This window comes from Oncorhynchus masou, unplaced genomic scaffold (assembly GCF_036934945.1).
Source record: "Oncorhynchus masou masou isolate Uvic2021 unplaced genomic scaffold, UVic_Omas_1.1 unplaced_scaffold_1006, whole genome shotgun sequence".
In the NCBI taxonomy this organism is placed as follows: domain Eukaryota; kingdom Metazoa; phylum Chordata; class Actinopteri; order Salmoniformes; family Salmonidae; genus Oncorhynchus; species Oncorhynchus masou.
The window spans coordinates 1-20,015 of NW_026999758.1; the positions used below are offsets into that span (position 1 = coordinate 1).

The window sequence follows — 20,015 nt, forward strand, 5'->3', positions numbered from 1 at the left end:
CTGTCCTGGGGCTCTGTAGGGTGTGTTTGTGAACAGAGCCCCAGATCATGTATATGTTTTTGCTCTTTATTCTTTGTTATAGAGCCAAAAAGATTTGAGAAGTGGTTTACCCATACATCTCCATTTTGGATAGATAATTCTTCGTGTTGTTGTTTGTTTAGTGTTTTCCAATTTTCCCAGAAGATGTTAGAGTCTATGGATTCTTCAATTACATTGAGCTGATTTCTGACATGCTGTTCCTTCTTTTTCCGTATTGTATTTCTGTATTGTTTTAGTGATTCACCATAGTGAAGGCGTAGACTCAGGTTTTCCGGGTCTCTATGTTTTTGGTTGGACAGGTTTCTCAATTTCTTTCTTAGATTTTTGCATTCTTCATCAAACCATTTGTCATTGTTGTTAATTTTCTTCGGTTTTCTATTTGAGATTTTTAGATTTGATAGGGAAGCTGAGAGGTCAAATATACTGTCTCTCTCTCAGTCAGTCAGTCTCTCTCTCTAGTATTTCCATTCTTAACTTTTTGACTGCCTTTTATTTTATTTGTAATAACAATAATAGTGATGTATATACAGTTATATAATATTAATGAATGTAATGTAACTACTGAATCATGCTTTTTATTACACCTTTTAGTTGTGATACAAGGAACTCTACTTGATGGAGAGAGAGTGTTATTTATACTTATTTGCCGCCATAATTTGCGAATAAATTCATTAAAAATCCTACAATGTGATTTTCTGGATTTGTTTTTCTCATTTTGTCTGGCATAGTTGAAGTGTACCTATGATGAAAATTACAGGCCCCTCTCATCTTTTTAAGTGGGAGAACTTGCACAATTGGTGGCTGTCTAAATACTTTTTTGCTTTGTCTGTGGAATGCAGAGCGGTAGGTCAGACCCAGTGCTTGTGGTGTGTGTGTTAGCGTGTGTTATTGTGTGTTAGTGTGTGTTATTGTGTGTTAGTGTGTGTTAGTGTGTGTTAGTGTGTGTTATTGTGTGTTAGTGTGTGTTAGTGTGTGTTAGCGTGTGTTAGTGTGTGTTAGTGTGTGTTAGTGTGTGTTAGTGTGTGTTAGTGTGTGTTATTGTGTGTTAGTGTGTGTTATTGTGTGTTAGTGTGTGTTATTGTGTAGTGTGTGTTTAGTGTGTGTTATTGTGTGTTAGTGTGTGTTATTGTGTGTTAGTGTGTGTTATTGTGTGTTAGTGTGTGTTATTGTGTGTTAGTGTGTGTTATTGTGTGTTAGTGTGTGTTATGTGTGTGTTAGTGTGTGTTATTGTGTGTTAGTGTGTGTTATTGTGTGTTAGCGTGTGTTATTGTGTGTTAGTGTGTGTTATTGTGTGTTAGTGTGTGTGTTAGTGTGTGTTAGTGTGTGTTATTGTGTGTTAGTGTGTGTTAGTGTGTGTTATTGTGTGTTATTGTGTGTTAGTGTGTGTTAGTGTGTGTTATTGTGTGTTATTGTGTGTTAGTGTGTGTTAGTGTGTGTTATTAGCGTGTGTGTGTTAGTGTGTGTTAGTGTGTGTTATTGTGTGTTATTGTGTGTTAGTGTGTGTGTGAACAGGTAGAACAGGATGTCTGAAGGAACATGTCCCAACAGGTTTGTTATGAAGATAGGAAGTATATAACGCAGAGAAACAGACACACCTGGACTGGGAGATACAGACACACCTGGACTGGGAGATACAGACACACCTGGACTGGGAGATACAGACACACCTGGACTGGGAGATACAGACACACCTGGACTGGGAGACACAGACACACCTGGACTGGGACGCTTCTGACCTGGGAAAATTAGAAATCAATCAACTTCAGTGACATTGTGTACTTCCAGGGACCTGTATGACATCACCATGACAACCCTGTTATGACCGTAACAGGGTCAGAAATGACCAATGAGATGCTGCCCTGCTCCAAGACAGGTGAGGTACAACCACACCTCACAAGAGATCAACAAGGCTTCAGTTTGATAGAGTAACAAACCACATGGACTGTGCTAGCTAACGTTTGCAAACTATTTCACTTGAAGAACGCACCTCAGGCATCCCCTCTCCCTCTCTCTCTCTCTCTCTCTTTCTCTCGACCTCTGTCTCTGTCTTTATCTCTCTTCCTCTCTCGCTCAATAACATTTCAACTCAAAGGGCTTTATTGGCATGGGAAACATGTTTATGTTGCCAAAGCAAGTGAAGTAGATTCTAAACAAAAGAAACAAAGTAAAAAAGTTTTACAGTGAACATTACACTCACATAAGTTCCAAAAGAATAAAGACATTACAAATGTCATATTATGTTTATATACAGTGTTGTAACGATGTGCAATTAATAAAAATATATACATAATAATATATACAGTGTTGTAATGACGTACACATAGTTAAAGTACAAAAGGGAAAATAAATAAACATAAATATGGGTTGTATTTACAATGATGTTTGTTCTTCACTGGTTGACCTTTTCTTGTGGCAACAGGTCACAAATCTTGCTGCTGTGATGTCACACTGTATTTGTATTGGTATTTGTTATGGATCCCCATTAGTTCCTGCCAAGGCAACAGCTACTCTTCCTGGGGTTTATTATGGATCCCCATTAGTTCCTGCCAAGGCAGCAGCTACTCTTCCTGGGGTTTATTATGGATCCCCATTAGTTCCTGCCAAGGCAGCAGCTACTCTTCCTGGGGTTTATTATGGTTCTCCATTAGTTCCTGCCAAGGCAGCAGCTACTCTTCCTGGGGTTTATTATGGATCCCCATTAGTTCCTGTCAAGGCAGCAGCTACTCTTCCTGGGCTTTATTATGGATCCCCAATAGTTCCTGCCAAGTCAGCAGCTACTCTTCCTGGGGTTTATTATGACTGTGAAGACATATGACCTGGTAGTAGATCAGTCTCAACATGACTGAGAGACACATGACCTGGTAGTAGACCAGTGTCAACATGACTGAGAAGACACATGACCTGGTAGTAGACCAGTCTCATCCTGACTGAGAAGACACATGACCTGGTAGTAGACCAGTGTCAACATGACTGAGAAGACACATGACCTGGTAGTAGACCAGTCTCATCCTGACTGAGAAGACACATGACCTGGTAGCAGACCAGTCTCATCCTGACTGAGAAGACACATGACATGGTATGAAAGACAAAACAAAACTAAATGGGAAATATTATTGACATTACTTTGTACTTTTCACTGGCTGTCCCTCAGGTTACGGCAGGAGGACACATATTTGGCTTTTCTCCCAGTAAATATCAGATTTTTGTTCATCTTTTATAGTTTGAAATTCGTTGTATTGAATGATTCTCTTATGTCTGAGTATTTCACACAGTGTAATAGGAAATGCAGCTCTGTCTCTACCTCTCCCCTGGAGCAGAGTGAGCACAGCCTGTCCTCTCTGGGCAGCCAGGTTTGTCTGTGACGACCGGTCTCTATAGCCAGCATGTCTCTCTGGGCAGCCAGGTTTGTCTGTGACGACCGGTCTCTATAGCCAGACTGTCCTCTCTGGGCAGCCAGGTTTGACAGCACCAACAGGTCATCTGTCTACAGCAGACCCTCCTTAGTGGGAGACAGCAGACCCTCCTTAGTGGGAGACAGCAGACCCTCCTCAGTGGGAGACAGCAGACCCTCCTTAGTGGGAGACAGCAGACCCTCCTTAGTGGGAGACAGCAGACCCTCCTTAGTGGGAGACAGCAGACCCTCCTCAGTGGGAGACAGCAGACCCTCCTCAGTGGGAGACAGCAGACCCTCCTTAGTGGGAGACAGCAGACCCTCCTTAGTGGGAGACAGCAGACCCTCCTTAGTGGGAGACAGCAGACCCTCCTTAGTGGGAGACAGCAGACCCTCCTTAGTGGGAGACAGCAGACCCTCCTTAGTGGGAGACAGCAGACCCTCTTTAGTGGGAGACAGCAGACCCTCCTTAGTGGGAGACTGGAGACCCTCCTTAGTGGGAGACAGCAGACCCTCCTTAGTGGGAGACAGCAGACCCTCCTTAGTGGGAGACAGCAGACCCTCCTTAGTGGGAGACAGCAGCACCAGGTCATCTGCGTACAGCAGACACTTGATTTCAGTGTTGTGTAGGGTGGGTGAGACCAGGTGCTGCTGATTCCTCTGATGTGTATAGCCAATTCATTAATGTAGATGTTAAATAGTGTTGGACTTATTGGACAGCCCTGTTTCACTCCCTGTCCCTGAGAGAAGAAGTCTGTTGGCTTGATACCAATGTTAATCACACATTTGTTTTAGTGTACATTGATTTAAAAACGTAATTTGTTTTCCCTCCAATAACACTTTGTAATAGTTATGGACTGGGGGTAGAGGGGGCTGGTGGATGTTGTGTTGCAAGGCTGCTGTCCTGCTCTGTCCTCACCTTGGTTAGGAGCTCCTCTAAGGTATGAATGTCTGGTTGCTGTCTAAACCTTGGTTAGAGGAGCTCCTCTGAGGTTGTCTGGTTGCTGTTTACACCTTGGTTAGGAGCTCCTCTAAGGTGCGGTTGTCTGGTTGCTGTTTACACCTTGGTTAGGAGCTCCTCTGAGGTGTGAATGTCTGGTTGCTGTTTACACCTTGGTTAGGAGCTCCTCTAAGGTGTGGTTGTCTGGTTGCTGTTTACACCTTGGTTAGGAGCTCCTCTAAGGTGTGAATGTCTGGTTGCTGTTTAAACCTTGGTTAGAGGAGCTCCTCTGAGGTTGTCTGGTTGCTGTTTACACCTTGGTTAGGAGCTTCTCTAAGTTGTGGTTGTCTTGTTGCTGTTTACACCTTGGTTAGGAGCTCCTCTAAGTTGTAGTTGTCTGGTTGCTGTTTACACCTTGGTTAGGAGCTCCTCTAAGGTGTGGTTGTCTGGTTCCTGTTTACACCTTGGTTAGGAGCTCCTCTAAGTTGTGGTTGTCTTGTTGCTGTTTACACCTTGGTTAGGAGCTTCTCTAAGTTGTGGTTGTCTTGTTGCTGTTTACACCTTGGTTAGGAGCTCCTCTAAGGTGTGGTTGTCTGGTTCCTGTTTACACCTTGGTTAGGACCTCCTCTAAGATATGAATGTCTGGTTGCTGTTTACACCTTGGTTAGGAGCTCCTCTAAGTTGTAGTTGTCTGGTTGCTGTGGGGAAGGAGAAGGAAAAATGAAGGGAGTAAAAAGAGTGAAGCGAGGAGAGTGTAGACGAGTGAGGTGGAAAGGTGAAGAGAAGGAAAGGAAGAAAGCGAAGACGAGTGAAGAAAAGAGGAGAAAGAATGGAGAAGAAGAAAAAGCAACCAGACTCAGATGCAAAAATGAAATTACCAACGTTTCGACAGCCAAGCTGTCTTCATCAGGGTATAATCAAACACTGCGGGATAACTCGTTTATGTAGTGTCAAAAGACACAGGTATCTGTAATCATGGCCAAGAGTGGCCTAATATCATTGGTTAATAATCAAATATTAAAATTGCATACAAAGAACAGCATACAAACAACAAATGGATAGCATACGATCATAGATTCATTTGACTACACAAGCTTAAAAACAATTACAATGGCAAAGTCACAATAATCACAAGAATGGCTTCACGACTGCATGGCCAGGCACGACTCCAACACCATCATTAAGTTTGGAGACGACACAACAGTGGTAGGCCTGATCACCGACAACGACGAGACAGCCTATAGGGAGGAGGTCAGAGACCTGGCAGAGTGGTGCCAGAATACCATCCTGTCCCTCCACGTAACCAGGACTAAGGAGATGATTGTGGACTACAGGAAAAGGGGGACTGAGCACGCCCCCATTCTCATCGACGGGGCTGCAGTGGAGCAGGTTGAGAGCTTAAAATTCCTAGGTGTCACCATCAACATCATACTAGAATGGTCCAAACACACCAAGACAGTCGTGAAGAGGGCACGACAAAACCTATTCCCCCCAGGAAATGGGTTAATCTGTTGGCCAACCTTAACTTAATCCTGGGTTTATGCCACCACAGGGCTGCAGTGTCCATGCTGTACAAATTGACCAGGTGAGATTGAGAGGAGGTGTCTCCATGGTGATGTGGCTTCAGTGTTCCATCTGTCTCTGGATCTTCCTCTGGCCTTCAGCGGGTAAAACCTGACTACACACACACTAATCTAACCCTGTTTAGCACCCTGATTAACAAAGATTCACTTACTGTGTGTGTGTGTGTGTGTGTGTGTGTGTGTGTGTGTGTGTGTGTGTGTGTGTGTGTGTGTGTGTGTGTGTGTGTGTGTGTGTGTGTGTGTGTGTGTGTGTGTGTGTGTGTGTGTGTGTGTGTGTGTGCGTGCGTGCGTGCGTGCGTGCGTGCGTGCGTGCGTGCGTGTGTGTCAGGGTGTCTCTCTCCCCCTCAGAATGTGACTGTAGAGTTTCTGGACTTCCAAGGGAGAGTCCACTGGCTGGCTGGAGCTGGCAACACCAACCATACCCACTACTCTGTAGAGATGCGAGCATTCGGGTTAGTGGGGGCGTTCAGTATGTGCCTTTCTCCGTGTGGTTGAATGACTGGATGGATAGATGGCTGGATGACTAGATGACTGGATGGTTGGATTACTGGATGGTTGGATGACTGGATGGTTGGATGACTAGATGACTGGATGACTGGGATGGTTGGATGAGATGACTGGATGGTTGGATGACTGGATGACTAGATGACTGGATGACTAGATGACTGGATGGTTGGATGACTGGATGACTAGACGACTAGATGACTAGATGACTGGATGGTTGGATGACTGGATGACTGGATGACGAGATGACTGGATGGTTGGATGACTGGATGACTAGATGACTGGATGACTAGATGACTGGATGGTTGGATGACTGGATGACTAGACGACTAGATGACTAGATGACTGGATGGTTGGATGACTAGATGACTAGATGACTGGATGGTTGGATGGTTGGATGACTAGATGACTGGATGGTTGGATGACTGGATGACTAGATGACTAGATGACTGGATGGCTGGATGACTGGATGACTGGATGGCTGGATGAATGGATGACTGGATGACTAGATGACTAGATGACTGGATGGATGGATGACTGGATGACTAGATGACTAGATGACTGGATAGTTAGATGACTGGATGACTGGATGACTAGATGACCGGATGGTTGGATGACTGGATGACTAGATGACAAGATGACTGGATGGTTGGATGACTAGATGACTGGATGGTTGGATGACTGGATGACTAGATGACAAGATGGTTGGATGACTGGATGACTGGATGACTAGATGACTGGATGACTGGATGGATGGATGACTGGATGACTGGATGACTAGATGACTGGATGACTGGATGGATGGATGACTGGATGACTAGATGACAAGATGGTTGGATGACTGGATGGTTGGATGACTGGATGGATGGCTGGATGACTGGATGGATGACTGGATGACTGGATGGATGGCTGGATGACTGGATGGGTGACTGGATGGATGACTGGATGGATGACTGGATGGATGGCTGGATGGGGTACAGGGATAAGAAGAGAATGTGATAAGTAGAGCAAAAGCAGGATGGGGTGGAGGGATTGAAAGAAAGTGTGAAAGAGAGTGAAGTAGAGAGAGTGAAGGAGAGAGAGTGTGAAAGAGAGAAGGAGAGTGAAGAGAAGGAGAGAGAGAGTGAAGGAGAGAAGGAGAGAGAGTGAAGGGAGAGAGAAAAAGAGAGAGTGAAGGAGAGTGAAGGAGAGAAGAAAGAGAGAGAGTGAAGGAGAGAGAAGAGAGAGAGAGAGTGAAGGAGAGAAGGGAGGAGAAGTGATGATGTGTCCTCTTGTGATGTAGTGAGTCATGGTGGCAACCCTGTAACTGCAGCAACCCCGTTGCCATGGCGTGCCCCCTGGACATTCCGCTGGATAATCTTTTAAAGAATTACAACGTCAGAGTGAGGGCGGAGCTGGAAGAGCAGACGTCAGACTGGAAATACCTGGAGAACACAGTACAGCCCTACTCATACAGTAAGACACAGTACAGCCCTACTCAGACAGTGAGACACAGTACAGCCCTACTCAGACAGTAAGACACAGTACAGCCCTACTCAGACAGTGAGACACACAGTACAGCCCTACTCAGACAGTGAGACACAGTACAGCCCTACTCAGACAGTGAGACACAGTACAGCCCTACTCAGACAGTGAGACACAGTACAGACATTAATACCCTACTCAGACAGTGAGACACAGTACAGCCCTACTCAGACAGTGAGACACAGTACAGCCCTACTCAGACAGTAAGACACAGTACAGCCCTACTCAGACAGTGAGACACACAGTACAGCCCTACTCAGACAGTAAGACACACAGTACAGCCCTACTCAGACAGTGAGACACAGTACAGCCCTACTCAGACAGTAAGACACAGTACAGCCCTACTCAGACAGTGAGACACAGTACAGCCCTACTCAGACATTAATACACAGTACAGCCCTACTCAGACAGTGAGACACAGTACACTCAGACAGTGAGACACAGTACAGCCCTACTCAGACAGTAAGACACAGTACAGCCCTACTCAGACAGTGAGACACAGTACAGCCCTACTCAGACAGTAAGACACACAGTACAGCCCTACTCAGACAGTGAGACACAGTACAGCCCTACTCAGACAGTGAGACACAGTACAGCCCTACTCAGACAGTCAGACAGTGAGACACAGTACAGCCCTACTCAGACAGTGAGACACAGTACAGCCCTACTCAGACAGTGAGACAGTGAGACACAGTACAGCCCTACTCAGACAGTGAGACACAGTACAGCCCTACTCAGACAGTGAGACACAGTACAGCCCTACTCAGACAGTGAGACACAGTACAGCCCTACTCAGACAGTGAGACACAGTACAGCCCTACTCAGACAGTGAGACACACAGTACAGCCCTACTCAGACAGTGAGACACAGTACAGCCCTACTCAGACAGTGAGAGTACAGCCCTACTCAGACATTAATACACAGTACAGCCCTACTCAGACAGTACAGCCCTACTCAGACAGTGAGACACAGTACAGCCCTACTCAGACAGTGAGACACAGTACAGCCCTACTCAGACAGTGAGACACACAGTACAGCCCTACTCAGACAGTAAGACACAGTACAGCCCTACTCAGACAGTAAGACACAGTACAGCCCCTACTCAGACAGTGAGACACAGTACAGCCCTACTCAGACAGTGAGACACAGTACAGCCCTACTCAGACAGTGAGACACAGTACAGCCCTACTCAGACAGTGAGACACAGTACAGCCCTACTCAGACAGTGAGACACAGTACAGCCCTACTCAGACAGTGAGACACAGTACAGCCCTACTCAGACAGTGAGACACAGTACAGCCCTACTCAGACAGTAAGACACAGTACAGCCCTACTCAGACAGTGAGACACAGTACAGCCCTACTCAGACAGTGAGACACAGTACAGCCCTACTCAGACAGTGAGACACAGTACAGCCCTACTCAGACAGTGAGACACAGTACAGCCCTACTCAGACAGTGAGACACAGTACAGCCCTACTCAGACAGACATTGAGACACAGTACAGCCCTACTCAGACAGTTAGACACAGTACAGCCCTACTCAGACAGTGAGACACAGTACAGCCCTACTCAGACAGTGAGACACAGTACAGCCCTACTCAGACAGTGAGACACAGTACAGCCCTACTCAGACAGTAAGACACAGACATTCAGACAGTGAGACACAGTACAGCCCTACTCAGACAGTAAGACACAGTACAGCCCTACTCAGACAGTGAGACACAGTACAGCCCTACTCAGACAGTGAGACACAGTACAGCCCTACTCAGACAGTGAGACACAGTACAGCCCTACTCAGACAGTGAGACACACAGTACAGCCCTACTCAGACAGTGAGACACAGTACAGCCCTACTCAGACATTAATACACAGTACAGTGAGAGACAACATGCTGTGTGGTGTGTGTGTGTGTGTGTGTGTGTGTGTGTGCGCGTGTGTGCGTGCGCGTGTGCGTGTGCGTGTGCGTGTGTGTGTGTGTGTGTGTGTGTGTTCTGCAGCAGTGTTGAGTGCCCCAGGTCTGGAGTTGTGGGTGGAGAACCAGAGTCTATGTGTCCAGCTTCACCATCCTGCTCAGAACATCTTCAAATTTTACAACATCACACTGCTGAAGAATGTTCAGGATCACAACGCCACGGTGAGAACACACACACACACGCACACACCAAAATTACGTTTTCAACAGAGTTCTCATTAATTTGTGTGTGTAGGTTATGTCAGACATTGAGTCGGGCTCAAAGAGAGTGTTCTCCCATCTCAGTCCAGACCACACCTACTGCCTCTTGGCCTCAGCCAATCACTACAGCCTACGCCGTCGCATGACTGCTCAGGGGTGTGTCAACCTGATGAGACACAGGCCAGATACACAAGGTACAGTACAGCACACAGTCCACCTCTATTCACACACACATCCCACCTCTATGCACACACACAGCCCACCTCTATAAAAACAGCCCACCTCTATACACACACACACAGCCCACCTCTATACACACACACAGCCCACCTCTACACACAGTCCACCTCTATACACACACACACATCCCACCTCTATACACACACAGCCGACCTCTATAAAAACAGCCCACCTCTATACACACAGCCCACCTCTACACACACAGCCACTTCTATACACACAGCCCACCTCTACACACACAGCCCTCCTCTACACACAGCCCACCTCTACACACAGCCCACCTCTACACACACACACAGCCCACCTCTACACACAGCCCACCTCTACACACACAGCCCTCCTCTACACACAGCCCACCTCTACACACAGCCCTCCTCTACACACAGCCCACCTCTACACACACAGCCCTCCCCTCTACACACAGCCCACCTCTACACACAGCCCTCCCTCTACACACAGCCCACCTCTATACACACAGCCCACCTCTACACACACAGCCCACCTCTACACACACAGCCCACCTCAACACACAACCCACCTCTACACACACAGCCCACCACTACACACAGCCCTCCTCTACACACAGCCCACCTCTACACACACAGCCCACCTCTATACACACAGCCCACCTCTATACACACAGCCCACCTCTATACACACAGCCCACCTCTACACACACAGCCCTCCTCTACACACACAGCCCTCCTCTACACACACAGCCCACCTCTACACACACAGCCCACCTCTATACACACAGCCCACCTCTACACACACAGCCCACCTCTACACACACAGCCCACCTCTACACACAGCCCACCTCTATATACACAGCCCACCTCTACACACACAGCCCACCTCTATACACACAGCCCACCTCTACACACACAGCCCACCTCTATATACACACAGCCCACCTCTACACACACAGCCCACCTCTACACACACAGCCCACCTCTACACACAGCCCACGTCTACACACAGCCCACCTCTACACACAGCCCACCTCTACACACACAGCCCACCTCTATACACACAGCCCACCTCTACACACACAGCCCACCTCTATACACACAGCCCACTTCTATACACACAGCCCACTTCTATACACACAGCCCACCTCTACACACACAGCCCACCTCTACACACAAAGCCCACCTCTACACACACAGCCACTTCTATACACACAGCCCACCTCTACACACACAGCCCACCTCTACACACACAGCCCACCTCTATACACACAGCCCACCTCTACACACACAGCCCTCCTCTACACACAGCCCTCCTCTACACACAGCCCACCTCTACACACACAGCCCACCTCTACACACAGCCCACCTCTACACACACAGCCCACCTCTACACACAGCCCTCCTCTACACACACAGCCCACCTCTATACACACAGCCCACCTCTACACACACAGCCACTTCTATACACACAGCCCACCTCTACACACACAGCCCACCTCTACACACACAGCCCACCTCTACACACAGCCCACCTCTACACACACAGCCCTCCTCTACACACAGCCCTCCTCTACACACAGCCCACCTCTACACACACAGCCCACCTCTACACACAGCCCTCCTCTACACACAGCCCACCTCTACACACACAGCCCACCTCTACACACAGCCCACCTCTACACACAGCCCACCTCTATACACACAGCCCACCTCTACACACACAGCCCACCTCTACACACACAGCCCACCTCTATACACACAGCCCACCTCTACACACACAGCCCACTTCTACACACAGCCCACCTCTCTACACACACAGCCACCTCTATACTCACAGCCCACCTTTACACACAGCCCTCCTCTACACACACAGCCCACCTCTACACACACAGCCCACCTCTATACACACACACAGCCCACCTCTACACACACAGCCCACCTCTACACACACAGCCCACCTTTACACACAGCCCACTTCTATACACACAGCCCACTTCTATATACACAGCCCACCTCTACACACACAGCCCACCTCTATACACACAGCCCACCTCTACACACACAGCCCACCTCTACACACACAGCCCACTACACACACAGCCCACCTCTACACACACAGCTCACCTCTATACACAGACACAAACTACCCTCAGACAAAGGATCTCAATAGCAAACCACATAACTACCCTTAGACAAAGGAACTCAATGCCATATTTGAAGAAGCTGATCTACAACACATATTTAGAAACAAGTTATGATGCAACGCCAACGTGATCAAAAGTTACTTGTAGAAGGCCAGCATTCCGGAGTCACCTCTTCACTGTTGACGTTGAGACTGGTGTTTTGTGGGTACTATTTAATGAATCTGCCAGTTGAGGACTTGTGAGGCGCCTGTTTCTAAAACTAGACACTCTAATGTACTTGTCCTCTTGCTCAGTTGTGCACCGGGGCCTCTCACTCTTTCTATTCTGGTTAGAGTCAGTTTGCGCTGTTCAGTGAAGGGAGTAGTACACAGCATTGTACGAGTTCTTCAGTTTCTTGGCAATTTCTCGCATGGAATAGCCTTCATTTCTCAGAACAAGAATAGACTGACGAGTTTCCAAAGAAAGGGCTTTGTTTCTGGCTTAATGCATTTGAGCCAATCAGTTGTGACAAGGTAGGGTTGGTATACAGAAGATAGCTCTATTTGGTAAAAGACCAAGTCCATACTATGGCAAGAACAGCTCAGATAAGCAAAGATAAATGACAGTCCATCATTACTTTGTGACATGAAGGTCAGTCAAGAACTTTGAAAGTTTTTTCAAAAGCAGTCGCAAATTTATCACCACAGAACGAAGCACTAAGACCAACTCTATAAAGCCATAAGCAAAGAAGAAAATGCTCACCTAGAAGCAGCGCTCCTAGTGGCCGGGGACTTTAATGCAGGAAAACTTAAATCAGTTTTACAACATTTTTACCAGCATATCACGTGCAACCAGAGAAAAAAACAACTAAAGCAGGAAGTACCGGTGACTCAATACGGAAGTGGTCAGATGATGCGGGTGTTACGCTACAGGACTCTTTTGCTAGCACAGACTAGAATATGTTCCGGGATTCATCCAATGGCATTGAGGAGTCATCGACTTCATCAATAAGTGCATTGACAACATTGTCCCCACAGTGACTGTACGTACATATCCCAACCAGAAGCCTTGGGTTACAGGCAACATCTGCATCGAGCTAAAGAGCGGGAGACTAATCCGGATGCTTTTAAGAAATCCCGCTCTGCCCTCAGACGAACCATCAAACAAGCAAAGCGTCAATACAGGATTAAGGTTGAATCCTACAACACCGGTTCTGATGCTCGTTGGATGAGGCTTGAAAACTACAGACTACAAAGGGAAACCCAGGCGTGAGCTGCCCAGTGACACGAGCCTACTGCCGTTTATGCTCACTTCGAGTCAAGCAACACTGAAGCATGCACGAGAGAACCAACTTTTTAGATTCCTTTGTAGGCATGTTGGGAGAGTTGGAACAGGTGGATTCTGAATCAAACGCGCCAAATAAACTGACATTTTTGGGATAGAAAGAAGGACTTTTTCGAACAAAACAACCATTCATTGTGTAACTGGGACCCCTTGGATTGGAAAAAGATGAAGATCTTCAAAGGTAAGTGATTCATTTTATCGCTGTTTTTGAGTTTTGTGACACCTGTGCAGGTTATGAATTCATGTTAATGCAGGAAGTGGGTGAGGCGCTGTCCTCAGACGATCAAATGCTATGCTTTTGCCGTAAAGCCTATTGTAAATCAGACAAAGCGGTTCGATTACCAAGATTCTAAGCTAAAGACTGGTGTATAACACTTGTATTTTTATGAATGTTTAATATTACTACTTTTGTTTTTTGAATTTTGTGCTCTGCAATTTCACAGGATGTTGTCGAGGTAGCTAGCGTCCCAATGATCCAAAAGAAGTTAACAAATAAAAAAGAAGAAGTTAACAAAAATGATGTCATGGCTTTAGAAGCTTCTGATAGGCTATTTGAGTGAATTTGAGTCAATTGGAGATGTATTTCAAGGTCAACCTTCAAACTCAGTGCCTCTTTGCTTGACATCATGGGAAAATCAAAATAATTCAGCCAAGACCTCAGAAAATAAATTGTAGACCTCCACAACTCTGGTTCATCCTTGGGAGCAATTTCCAATGCCTGAAGGTACCACGTTAATCTCTACAAACAATAGTATGCAAGTATAAACACCATGGGACCATGCAGCCGTCATACCGCTCAGGAAGGAGACTCGTTCTGTCTCCTAGAGATGAACGTACTTTGGTGCGAAATGTGCAAATCAATCCCAGAACAACAGCAAAGGACCTTATGAAGATGCTGGAGGAAACAGGTACAAAACTATCTATATCCACAGTAAAACAAGTCCTATATCAACATATCCTGAAAGGCCGCTCAGCAAGGAAGAAGCCACTGCTCCAAAACCGCCATTAAAAAAGCAAGACTACGGTTTGCAACTGCACATGGGGACAAAGATCATACTTTTTGGAGAAATTTCCTCTGGTCTGATGAAACAAAAATAGAACTGTTTGGCCATAATGACCATCGTTATGATTGGAGGAAAAAGCGGGACGCTTGCAAGCCGAAGAACACCATCCAAACCATGAAGCACGGGGGTGGCAGCATCATGTTGTGGGTGTGCGTTGCTGCAGGAGGGACTGGTGCACTTCACAAAATAGATGGCATCATGAGGTAGGAAAATTACGTGGATATATTGAAGCAACATCTCAAGACATCAGTCAGGAACTTAAAACTTGGTCGCAAATGGGTCTTCCAAATGGACAATACTTCCAAAGTTGTGGCAAAATGGCTTAAGGACAACAAAGTCCATCACAAAGCCCTGACCTCAATCCCATAGAAAATGTGTGGGCAGAACTGAAAAAGAATGTGCGAGCAAGGAGGCCTACAAACCTGACTCAGTTACACCAGCTCTGTCAGGAGGAATGGGACAACATTCACTCAACTTATTGTGGGAAGTAGGGAAGGGTACCTGAAACATTTGATCAAAGTTAAACAATTTAAAGGCAATGCTACCAAATTCTAATTGAGTGTATGTAAACTTCTGACCCACTGGAAACGTGATGAAGAAATAAAAGCTGAAATAAATAATTCTCTCTGATTTTATTCTGACATTTCACATTCTTAAAATAAAGTGATGATCCGACTTCAACTCTATGTGAAAATGCTGTTCATAGACTTTAGCTCAGCATCCCTCTAGGCTGGTCACCAAGCTCCATGACCATCATCTCTGTGTAACTGGACTTTGGACCCCAGTCTGTCAGACAACTTCACCTCCTCAACCCTGAACCTGAACTCCAGCTGCGTACTGAGCCCCCTCCACTCCCTCTTCACCGATGACAAAGAAAACCAAGGAGCTCATTGTGGATTACAGGAAGTCTGAAAGCTCCAGCCACGCCCCAGTTCTCATTGATGGTACTGAGATGGCGCATGTGCCCAGCTTCAAATTCCTGGGTGTCTACATCTCCGACGCCCTCTCCTGGACCCTCAACATGTCAACCCTGGTCAAAGAGGCACAGCAGCGCCTTTTTGAGGAGGCTGAAGAAGGCCTGTCTCCCAAGATCCTGGGGAACTTTTAACTGCTTGGTGACAGGGGGCAGTATTTTCACGTCCGGATGAAATGCATGCCCAGATTCAACTGCCTGCTACTTATCCCCAGAATATAAGATATGCATATTATTAGTAGATGGGGATAGAAAACACTCTGAAGTTTCCGAAACTGTTTGAATCATGTCTGTGACTATAACAGAACTTATTTAGCAGGCGAAACCCGACGAGGTCACTCTCTTTTCAATGGGTTTTCATTGGGAATCCAGAGTTCTACGGGACCTTCTTGCAGTTCCTACCGCTTCCACTAGATGTCACCAGTCTTTATAAATTGGTTGAGGTTTTTCCTTTGTGTAATAAAGAAGTAGCCCTGTTCAAAACGAGGGTCACTTCAAGTGTACTTTTAGATAGAGGCGTGTGACCAGAAAGCTAGCTACAGTTTGTTTTCCCCCTGTATTGAAAACAGATCATCCCGTCTTCAATTTCATCGATTATTTACATTAAAAAATACCTAAAGTTGTATTACAAAAGTAGTTTGAAATGTTTTGGCAAAGTTTGCAGGTAACTTTTGAGATATTTTTTCACGTTGCGCAAGTTGGAACCGGTGTTTTTCTGGATCAAACTCACCAAATAAATTGATATTTTGGATATATAGACGGAATTAATGGAACAAAAGGACCATTTGTGATGTTTATGGGACATATTGGAGTGCCAACAAAAGAAGCTCGTCAAAGGTAAGGCTTGAATTATATTTTTATTTCTGCGTTTTGTGTTGCATCTGCAGGGTTGAAATATGCTATTCTCTCTTTGTTTACAGAGGTGCTATCCTCAGATAATACCATTGTTTGCTTTCGCCGAAAAGTCTTTTTGAAATCTGACACGTTGGCTGGATTCACAACAAGTGTAGCTTTAATTTGCTATCTTGCATGTGTGATTTAATGAAAGTTAGATTTTTATAGTAATTTATTTGAATTTGGCGCACTGCATTTTCACTGGCTTTTGGCCAGGTGGGACGCGCTGCATGGTCGAGAGCATTCTGACTAACTGCCCACTGTGTGGTTTGGCGGAAGCTCCGTGGCCGACTGGAAGGCCCTGCAACAGGTGGTGAAAACCACCCAGCACATCACTGGTGCCCAGCTCCCTGCCATCGTAGACCTCCAGTGCAAGCGGTGTCTGCTTAGTGTGCGAGACATCATCAGGAACCATTCACATCCATGCCACAAACTGTTTGCCCTCCTACCATCAGGAAGGCGGTACAGGTCTTTACGTTCCCTCACCAGCTCAAGAACAGTTTCTTTCCAGCTACTGTAACCCTGCTGAACTCTGTGGCACGGGACTAGCCATATCCACCCAGGGACCTTGTTGCATTACTCTCTTTGCACTCTTCACAGTACTACTGGTCTCTCACATTGCTTTGCAAATTCTGATTAACTTCATTAGGGTTGGGGGCAATATTTTCACCTCCGGATGAAATGCATGTCCAAAGTAAACTGCCTGTTACTCAGGCCCATTTGATCAAACTGTTTCAGACTGAACAGAGCTTCATTAGATCAAACTGTTTCCTTCCTTGTTTCTGTTACAGGTTAGATAGATCCTTTTTACTTTGTGTTTATGTGTGTTTGTGACTTTCCAGGTCATCAGAGATTGGTGGGCATGACTGTGGGCGTGATCCTGCTTCTGGCTGTTCTAATTGGTCTGATCGCTGTGACACGCTGTGTCCTGAAGAGCACAGACCCCACCCCCACAGCTCTGGTACCCACCCACTAAACCATAATAATAATAATAATAATAATAATAATAATAATAATAATAATGATAATAATAATAATAATAATAATAATAATAATAATAATATATGTGTGTTTGCAACAAGTCCTCATTGTTTCACGGTGACGCATTATTGACAAAAGTCATTTTTTTGAACCTGTTTAGGACTGCTTTCATTCCGTGTGTTTAGAGGTTTTACAACAGGGTTGAATCAGAAACACCTTGACAGGTAACAGTTATGACATTCATTCAGACTGGTTAAGAATAGGACTAAGATTTGGGAGGATGTTAAATATATATATATATATATATATATTATGGTGATAGCTTCGTGGAGTAAGCTGTTGCCCATGGCTCTGAGGTTCGTGGGTTTGACCCCAGTGCTAAGCAGTAAGCTGTTGCCTATGGCTCTGAGGTTTGTAGGTTTGACCCCAGTGCTAAGCAGTAAGCTGTTGCCCATGGCTCTGATGTTCGTGGGTTTGACCCCAGTGCTAAGCAGTAAGCTGTTGCCCATGTCTCTGAGGTTCGTAGGTTTGACCCCAGTGCTAAGCAGTAAGCTGTTGCCTATGGCTCTGAGGTTTGTGGGTTTGACCCCAGTGCTAAGCAGTAAGCTGTTGCCCATGTCTCTGAGGTTTGTGGGTTTGACCCCAGTGCTAAGCAGTAAGCTGTTGCCTATGGCTCTGAGGTTCGTGGGTTTGACCCCAGTGCTAAGCAGTAAGCTGTTGCCTATGGCTCTGAGGTTCGTGGGTTTGACCCCAGTGCCAAGCAGTAAGCTGTTGCCTATGGCTCTGAGGTTTGTGGGTTTGACCCCAGTGCTAAGCAGTAAGCTGTTGCCCATGGCTCTGAGGTTTGTGGGTTTGACCCCAGTGCTAAGCAGTAAGCTGTTGCCTATGGCTCTGAGGTTTGTGGGTTTGAATTTAGTGCTAAGCAGTAAGCTGTTGCCTATGGCTCTGAGGTTCGTGGGTTTGACCCCAGTGCTAAGCAGTAAGCTGTTGCCTGTTCATTTTTGGGTGTGCAAAATAGATCCGTTTTTAATGTTTGGGGAACATGGACAAACATCGGAAAATTGAAGTCCAAATTTAGTGATCTCCCTGTTGTGTGCTTGTGTGTGTTTGGGTGTTAACTCTTTCTTGGTGTGTGTATGTGTTTGTGTAGAGTGTGTGTGTGCGTTCACCTTGCATGGTGATTCCGGAACAGGTGGTGTGTCACCCAGTGATGTCCCTGGGACTGCCCCCTCTGGTTACCTGAGAGCTGTCCTGACTTTTCACCTTGACATCCACCTGGAGACAGAGACTCTCCTTCTCTGTTCCCTTGACAACCACCTGGAGACAGAGACCCTCCTGCCCTGTTCCCTTGACAACCACCTGGAGACAGAGACCCTCCTGCCCTGTTCCCTACATACAGATCTAGGATCAGCTTCCCCTCTCACCGTCTTTCCCTTAACCATTAGTGGAGGAAATACAAAATGGACCCAAGATCAGCGTCTAGGGGCAACTGCACCTCACACCCTACTATCCCTGTCTACCTCCCCCTCTCCCTTGTCTTCCTCGTCTCTCTCCCCCTCTCTCTCCTCTCCCTCCTCCACTCTCTCCTCTGGCTATACTCTGGCCTGGGACAGTGTATCCAACCAGAGCGACACAGAGACAGACACAGACAGAACTACTGACAGAGCCAACGACAGAACTGCAGACGGAACTACTGACAGATGGGACAGGAGGTCCCAGCAGTCTCAGGATAGACTATCTGACTGTAAACTGTATTCTCCCGAGTTAGAGGTCAGGGGTCAGGGGTCGTGCTTAGATGTGCATTCTCCCGGAGCTAGTCTATGCTCCTTCAGTACATATGAACCTCGTCCTGAACCAACCCTAAACCTACCCTGACCTCTAACCCCTGACTCTTAACTATGTATGGGTAAGGATGGCAGGGCTACTTGTATTTCTGATGCACATATTTACCTGTTTATTTTGAGTTGATTGTTTTATTCCTGCCTGTCTTTCCCACCAAGGACCAATTGGTGTTGGGGCCCAAATCTTACCTTTATGATTGACTAATAAAGGCACACACCCTGCACACACCCAGAACGTGTCCTTTGGAATGAGCATGGGAACCCCTGTCCTCGGTCTGACGTGGCAGTCACTACAGTTGGAAATAAGTGTTGTTGCTGTCATGTATTTTTGTACTCTGTTGTCGGTTCTCTATACAATGTTTTTTTTTTCAAAATAAACCAATCAGATGTTCTCTACAATGTTTCTATTAAAAAATAAACAAATCAGA

At 46.3% G+C, this 20,015-nt stretch overlaps 1 pseudogene; it reads left to right on the plus strand.

Annotated features, from left to right (window-relative positions):
• Nucleotides 1–1,519: 1,519 nt before the first annotated feature.
• LOC135528660 (uncharacterized) lies at nucleotides 1,520–20,015 on the plus strand (annotated as a pseudogene).